This window comes from Onychostoma macrolepis, chromosome 22 (assembly GCF_012432095.1).
Source record: "Onychostoma macrolepis isolate SWU-2019 chromosome 22, ASM1243209v1, whole genome shotgun sequence".
Lineage (NCBI taxonomy): Eukaryota > Metazoa > Chordata > Actinopteri > Cypriniformes > Cyprinidae > Onychostoma > Onychostoma macrolepis.
Window position 1 is genome coordinate 35,167,165 of NC_081176.1, and position 12,326 is coordinate 35,179,490.

Below are 12,326 nucleotides of genomic sequence, written 5' to 3' on the forward strand. Positions count from 1 at the left end.
CAAAAAAAATAAAGATACAGTTATATTATGTTCAAATATATTATACTGTGGAGTTTTCCATAAAAATGAAGTCTGTTAAAATACATTATAGCACTGATTATTTCCTACTATTTTCTACATGCATTACTCAAATTATTTAATACAAAAATGTCAATAAATTATTTTTCTGAACGACCAAGTCTCTATCTGTGTCAGCTTTCCCTGGGTTTTACTGTAGAATTTGGGAGATAATGAATGGCAAAGTCTGCCACAATGCATTATAGCACACCACATTTAGACAGGCATTATTCAAATTCCTTCAGAGTTAACAAGAAAATTAGAATGAATTCTTCTTCAGGACACTCAAGACTCTGTCTGTGTCAAGTTTCATGAGATTTTACTGTAGAATTTGGGAGAAAATGAATGGCAAAGTCTGCCACAATGCATTATAGCACGGACCATTCCTTGACATTTAGACAGGCATTATTCTAATTCCTTCAGAGTTAACAAGAAAATCGAAATTAATTCTTCTTCAGGACACCCAAGACTCTGTCTGTGTCAACTTTCATGAGATTTTACTGCAGAATTTGGCAGAAAATGAATGGCAAAGTCTGTCACAATGCATTATAGCACTGACCATTCCTTGACATTTAGACAGGCATTATTCTAATTCCTTCAGAGCAGTGGCGGCTGCTGGTCTTTCAAAGAGGGGAAGCTCATTTTCGGCCTACATCATAAAAATTATCCATTTATTTATACGTTAATTCTGCCCTACGTTCCTTTTCAAGAAAATGCTCTGTGACCCTGTCGTACCAACTAGAGAAGGTCTTATTGACAATTAACAGAGGTTTAGATGCTTTATTGTTTTGTTTGAAATCACCATCAAAGAGATCAGTGTTTCCTTTTGGGCTCTGGGTAAGGACAATTTACAAATCACTTTGAGCACAAAAAGTTTTCATCTGTAACAATGCAAAGACCACAGACATCAAGAATCAGCATATGAATCTCAACAATGGTGACAGTCAACAAAATGCTTCATGTTGCAATGCATGCTGGGTACCAGCATAGTACAAGACTCTCCCATGTATCCCAGCATGCATTGCAGCATGATAAAAAGTTCAAGAACAGCATTTATCTTGAACAGAAATCTTTTGTAACATTACAAATGTCTTTATCATCACTTTTGATCAATTTAAAGCATCCTTCACAGTAAAATCCCCAGTGTTAAATCAACACTGCTTCAGAGTGTATTTGGTCCCACTCCAAATAGTGTTAAAGTAACACTGAAGCAGAGTTAAAGCTAATGAGATAATTATGTGATTAATTAAATGATGATTGAGCATTAGTGATGAACAGCTACTGTTAACAAACAGAATCACTGAAAGAAAATAGAAACACAAGAACAACAACTGACTTCAGCCACAGCCTTTGATAAAATCAACTGAAATAAAAGACATTCAATCTCTGAAGATCTCAGCAGAGGAGGATTAAACAACTCCACAAACAGCATCACCAGCTTCACTCATTAATAACCAGACTCACTTTATTTCTGTCAGACATCTACAGAAGATCTTATTGAGAATTAACTAAGGTTTAGATGATGATGTTTTATTGGTCAAAAAATGATGCCACCATCATGGAGGACGGTGTTTGCTGTAGTAGGGCTCTTGACCCTTGTAGAACTTTTAAATAATTTTGTTTCTAATTAATTGCAATAGTGTTTCACTGCAAACACTTGAACATTGCTGAAACAGACGCTTGATGTAGCAGATTACACTTTCTGCTTATAAAAGACATGACTAACCAAAACAAAGTGGTCTCTCTTACTTGCTCTTTGGTTATTGACTTAAATTCATCAACTAAAAAGCAGCCAAAAAATATGTAAGTATATAAATAACATCATGTGTTGCTGGATATATAAGTATCATATTTCTACGTTAATTTTGAGCTCTGTATTAAATATATAGGACCGTAACATTTCAAAAAGTTGAGGAGTTTTAGGTCAAGCTTTTAGACATGAACACTTATCATATGATCCTCAACAGTGGTGACAATAAATATTTATACTGCAGTGCATGGTGGGAGTTTTTACTATGGTGTTACCCAGCATGCATTGCAGCTTGAAGAATTTTGTTGATTGTCACCATTGTTGAGATTCATATGCTGGTTCTTGATGTCTGTGTTTGTCTATACAACACAGTTGTTCAAAAATTTTATGCAGATGGTTTTAAAAGCATTCACGATAACTGTTAGCTGCAACGTTTTTTCATACTGTAACATCAGCAGGTTAGTTGCACAAACCCAAAATAGAATAAAATAATAAAAAAAGCATACAGTCTGGCCAGTTCACGATGATTGTCTCCTCACGCAGAAGCATCTATGTGCTCAGTTTAAAGCACTGATCTTTCTTCTTTACAACAACATATGCATTGTTGCAAAGAAAAAACACAGCAAGTCAAGTGTCAAGAGCCTAACCAAAGTAAACACTCATCTCCATGATGGTGGCATTGTTTTTGACCAATGAAGCATCGATGTTTAAACCTCTGATCATTTTCAATAAGAGCTTCTGTAGTCATCTGACAGAAATAAAGTCAATAATAAGTGAAACTGGTGATGCTGTTTGTGGAGTTGTTTAATCCTCCTCTGCTGAGATCTTCAGAGATTGAATGTCTTTTATTTCAGTTGATTTTATCAAAGGCTGTGGCTGAAGTCAGTTGTTGTTCTTGTGTTTCTATTTTCTTTCAGTAATTCTGCTTGTTAACAGCAGGTGTTCATCACTAATGCTCAATCATCATTTAATTAATCACTTAATTATCTCATTAGCTTTAACTCTGCTTCAGTGTTACTTTAACACTATTTGGAGTGGGACCAAATACACTCTGAAGCAGTGTTGATTTAACACTGGGGATTTTACTGTGTAGTTTTCAAATAAACCTAAATGATTAGATTAGATTAGTAGACTGGTACATTTACCTGTACTTAAGTAAAATTTCATTAATGTAATGGTACTTTTACTTGAGTAGAATATTTCCGTACTCTTTCCACCTCTGCTGCAGAGTATAGTTTCAACACACATACCATGTAGTTTTCAAATAAGCCTAAATGATTAGATTAGCTGGATAAAGATGTGTTTAATTAGGGTTATATCTATACTGTGTAGGGCTGTGGCACTCCAGGAACTGAGTTTGACCTCCGATCCCAGCTTTGTGTCCCTCCCTCTATTAAAATGCAACTAAGTAATTTTTTACTCTGAGTAAATTTTAAATGAGCTACGTTTTACTTTTACTTGAGTAGATTAGCAGACTGGTACTTTTACTTGTACTTAAGTAAAATTTCATTAATGTAATGGTACTTTTACTTGAGTAGAATATTTCCGTACTCTTTCCACCTCTGGTAAGCGGGGTTGCAGTATCGCGAACGCTCTAATTCTGGAACTTCTCCAAAGAAGCAGTTCTTTGTTCTTAACTCCGTGCAGATGTAGCGTGGTCATTTCATCCTCAAACTTATCGTGGTTTATGAGTTTATGGCAGAACGCTAGTCAGAGAATTGGGCGTCGTGCTGGTCATTTATCAATTTTTACGAGTCAACGTGGAGGGGAAGAAACTCCTTGGGATGTTCCGAGTTAAGATTATGTGTGTGCGTTCTTTTCGACCAGGTTCTACACAACATTCACACATTTCCGCGTTCAATAACTTTCTAATTATATGTGCAATAAAGTTATTTTTTGCAAATTCTAATCAGCGACATCATTGTAACCTACTACATTTTTTTCACAATCGATCAAAATGGGCAAGTATTGTTTTAATGTCATATTTACTTGTGAATGTCCGCTGAATGTCCAGTGTAGTGTGATTAACAAAGTAATTGAATGCAGAAGTCAGAATGTGCCAATATAAAACCAACTTTATCCAAGTTGCAGACTTCAGCTTCAGCTTGCCTCAACACACACCTGCCTGGGAGTCTGAAAAGACCTTGATTAGCTGCTTCAGGTACACTCAAAAAAATGATTTGGTCTAAATTGTTCCAGTGTTCATGTGTTTCCACACTACAGAGTGTTCAAGTAGAATTGAAGCAGTGCTGGAGTTAAGGAGATAATTATGTGATGATTGATCATTAATGATGAACACCTGCTGTTATCAAGAAGAATCACCGAAGGAAAGAGAAACACAAGAACTACAACTGACTTCAGCCACAGCCAGAGGTGGGTAGTAACGAGTTACATTTACTTCGTTACATTTACTCGAGTACATTTTTTGGGTAACTAATACTTTTAGAGTATATTTAAAAACGGGTACTTTTACTCTTACTCAAGTACATTTTTAGTGAAAAACGGTACTTTTACTTCGTTACTGTGGTGACGCTCCTCTCGTTACTTTATCTTAATGCATTAAAAATCCTTCAATTTATTCCAAGCGCGCCGTCTACTTTTTTTTTCTGGGCAATGAGCGATGCCCGTTCGCGAATGATTCATTCTTTTGAGTCAGTTCTGTTCGAAGGCTTGATCAAACCAGTTGGCAGACCAGTGAATCGGTTCGCGAATCAGTTTGAATGATTCGTTCAGTTCCCTACCGCACGCGCTGAGTCGTCTGAAGCGGTTTTCACTCAAGAGTTGTAACATCAGGAGCGCTGAAGACCTGGCTCTGGATCTACAGTCAGTTGAAAGCAAATCTGCAAAGGCTATTGCTAGCTATGAAGATCTGATCTTTATTAGATGAACACCGCGTGTGATGTCGGTTCCACAGGTATAGATCCGATTACAGTACACGATACCACTATGACATTACCAGTTTGTTGTACATGTACCTTACACATTAAATGCATTGTATAATTTATTCATTAAATAAGCTGTCACAGAGTATGAAATAAACACCCGCCAAACCCGCGTTAGTTCCAGGAGGAATGCCTTGCCTAGACACAATTAATATTGATATTTTCACAATATTTACGCTTGCAGAAATAAAGGCTACATTTGTTTACATTTTGCAGAACAGACGGAAGAAGTGCATTTGTTTCGTTATGTTCAGATGTTCTGTAGAGTTTTCACTCTTCTCTGTGTCAGAGGTTATATACATTTCTAATACATAATTAAACTTTAAAATATAATTTAATTTAACTCCGTGATGCAAATCAGAATTTGTATCAGCTGTTACTCCAGTTTTCAGAGTAATATGATCCTTCAGAAATCATTCTAATATACTGATTTATTACCAGTGTTGTTGAGGAAAGAAAAAACAAAACAAAAAAACAGCATATGCTGGTATGGTATGTTTTGAAGCTGGAATGCTGGTTTGTGCTGGTCATGTGCTGGTCTTGAGCTGGTTGGTGCTCAAACCAGCATCCCATGCTTCAAAACATACCATACCAGCATATGCTGTTTTTTTCAACAGGGAACAGTTTTGGTGCTTAATATTTTTTGGAACCTGTGACAGTTTGTTCAGGATTCTTTTATGAATAGAAAGCTATTAAAAAAAAAAAAACAGCATTGATAATAAATCAGGCTGATAAAAATTTTGATTTGCATCACTGAAATAAATTACATTAAATAAATAAAAAAAACATTAAAAGTATTTTGAACGGCAGTGTGTGTGTATATAAAAAAAAGTATCTAAATATCTATATATCTAAATAAAAATAGACTATATTCAGTATATCCAAAGTAACTAGTAACTAACTACTTGAGTAGTTTTTTTATCCGATACTTTTTTACTCTTACTCAAGTAACTATTCAGACTATTACTTTTACTTTTACTTGAGTAAATATTTCTTCAAGTACTTTTACTTTTACTTGAGTACAGTTTTCGGGTACTCTACCCACCTCTGGCCACAGCTGAAGATGAAATCAACTGAAAAAAAAAGAAGACATTAAATCTCTCAAGATCTGATTAAACAGCTTCACAAACAGCATCAGATTGACTTTATTTCTGTCAGACTTCTAGAGAAGCTCTTATTGAGAATTAACAGAGGTTTAGATGCTTTATTGTTTTGTTTGAAATCACCATCAAAGAGACCAGTGTTTCCTTTTGTTGGGCTCTGGGCTCTGGGCTCTTGACCCTTGATGTGTTGGTGTTAATGTTACACTGGTTGCTTTAATTGTGTGTTTGTATAGAACACACTTCATTTAGCCAGCAAAGCCAAGAAAAAAAAAAACTTGTGGGCAAGTGATCCACCGATCTCATTTCAAGTCCAACATCTGATTGTATGGGTGTAGTACTACTTTAGATTTTTTATATAGCTTCAGATGTAGTATTGTAAAATCAGATAATTTAAATAATTTACAAATCACTTTTTTGCTCAAAAAGTTTTTGTCTGTAACAACGCAAAGATCACAGACATCAAGAATCAGCGTATGAATCTCAACAATGGTGACAGTCAACAAAATGCTTCATGTTGCAATGCATGCTGGGTACCAGCATAGTACAAGACTCTCCCATGTATCCCAGCATGCATTGCAGCATGAATAAACAACGCAGCTGAATTGTCTGATTATTTTCTTTTATTCTTACTATTTTATTTTACGTATGCTGTTATAGTTGTGACTTTTAGTAGCTTGTTTTGTGATGTTCAGAGTTTTATCTGAATATTTTCTTGACTGTCACCATTGTTGAGATTCATACACTGATTCTTGATGTCTGTGGTCTTTGCATTGCTACAGAAGAAAACTTTATGTGCGCAAGGTGATTTATAAATTATTCAAATTATCTGATGTTTACAATACTGCAAGATATGAAGCTACGAAAAAAATCTAAAACAGTGTAATGTCTATATAATCAGAAATTGGACTTGAAATGAGGTCAATGACCAGTGACAAGATCTACCCACAACTCTTTTTCACTTGGCTTCGCTGGTTAAGCTAAGTGTGTTTTAAATGATCACACAATTAAAGCAACCAGCGTAATATTAACACCAAAATGTCAAGGGTCAAGAGCCCAACAAAAGGAAACACTGGTCTCTTTGATGGTGATTTCAAACAAAACAATAAAGCATCTAAACCTCTGTTAATTCTCAATAAGAGCTTCTCTAGAAGTCTGAAAGAAATAAAGTCAATCTGATGCTGTTTGTGAAGCTGTTTAATCAGATCTTGAGAGATTTAATGTCTTCTTTTTTTTCAGTTGATTTCATCTTCAGCTGTGGCTGAAGTCAGTTGTAGTTCTTGTGTTTCTCTTTCCTTCGGTGATTCTTCTTGATAACAGCAGGTGTTCATCATTAATGATCAATCATCACATAATTATCTCCTTAACTCCAGCACTGCTTCAATTCTACCTGAACATTCTGTAGTGTGGAAACACATGAACACTGGAACAATTTAGACCAAATCATTTTTTTGAGTGTATGTTTGATCGGGGTTGGAGCTAAACTCTGCAGGACACAGGCAGGGACGAGTCTGGAGACCCCTAGTTTAGAACAACCCTGTAACTGATACTGATACCCCCAACCCCCACACTGATACCACACTAGTAACCGCAGTAAACAGATTCAACAGAAATCACTGTGCGAGCTGCTGAAGATACAAACAGATACAGGATTACTGATTAATCAACATTATTATTAAAGAGTAAAACAAATGTATGAATTAGGACAATACACAAAAAGTGTTTGAATGTTCAAATCAGTTTGATCGGTCCATATTACTACATATCTGAATTATATCAAGACCTATAAATCTAACTTTGTGATTTATGATCTACTTATATTTGTTTTAAAGGACATCTGAGAGAGACAGAAAGTAAAAGATGGGTATCACGACAGATGGACAGATCTGTGAGCACCTGCAACACACACTGTACAACTGCTCTGGGCCGGGTTTCCCGATAACAATTGATCTTAGCGCTTAAGAGTGTTTTCTACGAGTCATTTTACTAGTGTTCGTTATTGTTTCACGTGTGTTTCCCAAAAATGGACTTAACACAATCGCACATAGCCATGCTTTAAGTGCTACTTAGGAGTCGCTATCCGTTGGTCAAGTGCTGAAATATCAATTTATAGAATGGCTTGTACATGCTCGTTTATTGAAATGTTAACCTAATGCTGCGTTCCAGACAGCTTGGATAATATAATATAATTTACATTTACATTTAGTCATTTAGCAGATGCTTTTATCCAAAATGACTTACAAATGAGGACAATATAGAAGCAATCAAAACCAACAAAAGAGCAACAACATGTAAGTGCTATGACAAGTCTCGGTTAGCCTAAGGCAGTACACGTAGCAAGGTTTTATTTTATTTATTTATTTTTAAAGAAAACAAGTAGATAGAATATAGAAAAAAGAAAGCTAGTGTTAGTTTTTCAAGAAAAGCTAACAGAATAAATATGCAATTGATAGAGGGTCAAGTGTCTGTGTGTGTGTGTTTTTTGTTTGTTTGTTTGTTTTTTTCTTTATAAAAATAAGACAGATAGATAAAATATAATTAGAATAGAGAGTGCTAGAGTATATAATATAAGTAAATATAATAAGTATATAAGTGATAAGTATAATATTAATCTACTTTATATATTAATATTGTATAATATATTATATACATATAGTACATTAATATTATATTTGTAGATTAATATTATTCTATATAGTATATTATATATGTAGAGACATTATTTGGTTTTCGTGCATGTCATCAAGCCATTGACAGATTTTTATGAGTTTATCCTATTTTTCCCAGTCTTTGAAGCATTTCCTACATTACTTCTTTTATTCTTTCTTTTTGTTGTTGTTGTTCAGTCATTTAATTTAGATGCATTGTTTTTTTTGTTTTTTTTTTTGTTTAGTTTTATTGGTTTTGTATTAGTTTTATCTGCCCTTTTAATTATTTAGCCTAATTTCATTATATATATATATATATATATATATATATATATATATATATACATATATTAAAAAACATTATAAAGTACAATCAAAAGCTTTAATTATAATCACATTGCACTTGAATAAAGTTAATCAAGCACCACAAAACTGCTCGTCCCCACAGCCATGTGAAATTCTTAAGAAACGGACAGAAACAAGTAAAATAAATAAATGAAGAAAAAGAGAAAAGAAAAAAAAAGGAAAGAGAGGGCACACAAGTAAAGATACAAGTATACAAGCATATTAAGGAAAAATCTTAAACATGCACTGTAAAGAATTGCTGTAAAATATACAGTAACTTACTGGCAATTTTAATTAAGAGTACTGTAAATCAATAATTACAATTGTACTGTAAAAATACAGCAAACTCTTGCATGCTGTAAAATTGTTATGATGGTGTGTAAACATTTGGCAAACTTATTTCATTTGACTCTACTAAAAAGGAACATTTCTTAATATAAAAGTGCAAACACTTAATTTGTAATAGTAAAGCTACTAAAAACATGACTTTAACTCAAATCATTGCAGTTTATTATCAGCATATTTTGATAAAGCACTTAACAAAGAGATCATCACTGTATCAGCAACTCTACAGTTACTGTCTTTTAATAAAGCAGCAGAACATCAGTGTTTGTGGCTCATCGTTGACTGAAGCACAGGCTCTACTCTCCACCGCAATGGTGAGCCACAAAACTAAATTAAGCTAATAAATCTCTCTTATGCAATATAATACAGTTCAGTTAAATATTTACTCTCCTTATAGATAACACCTGCTGTTAAGAAGCAGAATCACTGAATGAATGAGAAACAAGAACTACAACTGACTTCAGACACAGCCTTAGATGAACTCAACTGAAATACAAGACAAAAGCATTTGCTGATGATAACTGGAAAGTTTTATAGGGAGTTTACTAATGGAATAATTACACATTAATACAAAAATTCATACCACCTAATTATGAAAAGACATATCGAGGGATTACACTCCATATAGAAGACTTATTGTGGATAAAGCTTTTAAGCCAATTAATTTTTAAGGTGTTATTAAGAGAATCAAAATCAATAAAATTTAAGCTGCCCTTATTATAAGAATTTAAAATAACAGATTTTCTAATATAATGAGTTTTATTTTTCCAAAGAAATTTAAGTAACATTACATCAATCAGCTTACAGGTTGGTTTATCTACATATAAGGAATGAGCAGCATAGGATAATCTACACAGTAAAACCTCCAGTGTTAAATCAACACTCCCAGTGTATATATAATCCACACTCAGAGTGTTAAAAAAGCAACACTGAAGCAGTGTTAAAGTTAATGAGATAATTAGTTTAGTAATTGAGTGATGATTGAGCATTAGTGAAGAACACCTGCTGTTAACAAACTGAACCACTGAAAGAAAAAGAAAGAAGAGAAAAAAGACGAGCAAAGAAATACAAGAACTACAACTGACTTCAGCCACAGCCTTAGATGAAATCAACACAAGATAAAAGACATTAAATCTCTGAAGATCTCGGCTGAGAATGAATAAACAACTCCATAAACAGCATCAACAGCTTCACACGTTACTAACTAGATTGACTTTAGATGTTGATGCTTTAGTTTTGTTTGAGTTACCATTACCATAGTGTTTGCTTTAGTTGGGCTCTTGACCCTTGATTTAAAACATTATAACTTCTTTGGCTGTTATAACTGTGTGTTTGTTTAGACATGTTAGTTATGGCAAAAAAGAAAAGAAAATGCCGAGAGAAAATGTGATCAGGTCTGGTTACATTTCAATGAAAATGTACAGTGGCTTGAATACTGTAATTGCAGAGTTTTGATATTTATTACTTAATTTTGTTATTGAGATTATATACGTAGTTTAAGAGCTGGCAGTTTTAAGATTAATCTGAAAGACTTTTGAAACTCATTCTGTACTGAAAGTTTATTTTCTTCATCAAACAGACTTCAAGAATCAGCATGAATCTCAACAATGGTGACAATCAACATAAAGCTCCAGCACATTCTGGGAGCACAATCAAAACTCATCCATGGCTTGCAATGCGAATGAATAAATTATGCAGCTGTCTTAGTATTTTCTTTTATTCTTACTATTTTGTTTTGCTATTGTGTGACTTTTAGTATGTTTTGTAATGCTCAGAGGATCTGTTTATCTTAATATGTTGATTGTCACCATTGAGATTCATATGCTGATTCTTGATGTCTGTATGATAACGCAAATCTAAAATTTTGGTGCCGATTTACTTTTAAAAGTCTTTCAGATTAATTTGAAAACTGATGAATCAAACTTTACATTTTATGTGAGAAAAAAAAAAAAAATCAATCAACAATGCTGTGAATGAAATCAGTTATGAATCATTAAATGCTGGCGATTTCTTTGAAATTTAAATCAACAAATGCCATAACTAACATGTCTAAACAAACAGGGTTATAGCAGCCAAAGAATTGTAATGTTTTAAATCAAGGGCCAAGAGCCCAACTAAAGCAAACACTGACCTCGATAATGGTAACTCAAAAAAACAGCATCAACATCTAAAGTCAATCTGGTTAGTAACGTGTGAAGCTGGTGATGCTGTTTGTGGAGTTGTTTAATCATCCTCTGCTGAGATCTTCAGAGATTTAATGTCTTCTTTATCTTGTGTTGATTTCATCTAAGGCTGTGGCTGAAGTCAGTTGTAGTTCTTGTATTTCTGCTCGTCGTTTTTTTCTGTTCTTCTTTCTTTCAGTGATTCAGTTTGTTAACAGCAGGTGTTCTTCACTAATGCTCAATCATCACCAATTAAAACTAATTATCTCATTAACTTTAACACTGACTCAGTGTTACTTTTTAACACTCTGAGTGTGGATTATATATACACTGGGAGTGTTGATTTAACACTGGAGGTTTTACTGTGAGATAACTGCTTAGTGTGCAAAAGTCCTACCAATGATAGATCAACATTACTGTTTTTAGTTTTCTCCAAAATTGTTCAAATTCCCTGACATCTTAGTTTAGTATTTTTATTATTTTGATTCCTAAATATAACACTCTATGATGAATATTGTAGATAGAGGATGCAGCACATTTTTAATAGTAACTCGATTTATTAATATTGAGCAGAAGGTCAGACATTTTGAGAAAGATAAGAGATGTTAAAGATTGATCTGAGAGCATCTCTTAGAAACAATGCTGTGTCATCGCCAGTTGGCTAATCAAATGTAGCAACAGGACTCTATGAAAACATAAAAATTGCGTAGACAAAAAAAAGATAGGGAGATGGAGCAACCTTGTTACACCACGCAAAAAAAATCTAGAGTGAGCCTAGTAAGTTGGGACTATTACCATTATGATAGCATTTTAATACATTATTGTGCAGGACTGTAACATGATTTCAAAACAATCAAATGCTTGTACACACAAAATCCCCAGTGTTAAATCAACACTGCTCAGAGTCTATTCCCACTCAGTGTTAAAGTAACACTGAAGCAGAGTTAAAGCTAATGAGATAATTATGTAATTAGTGA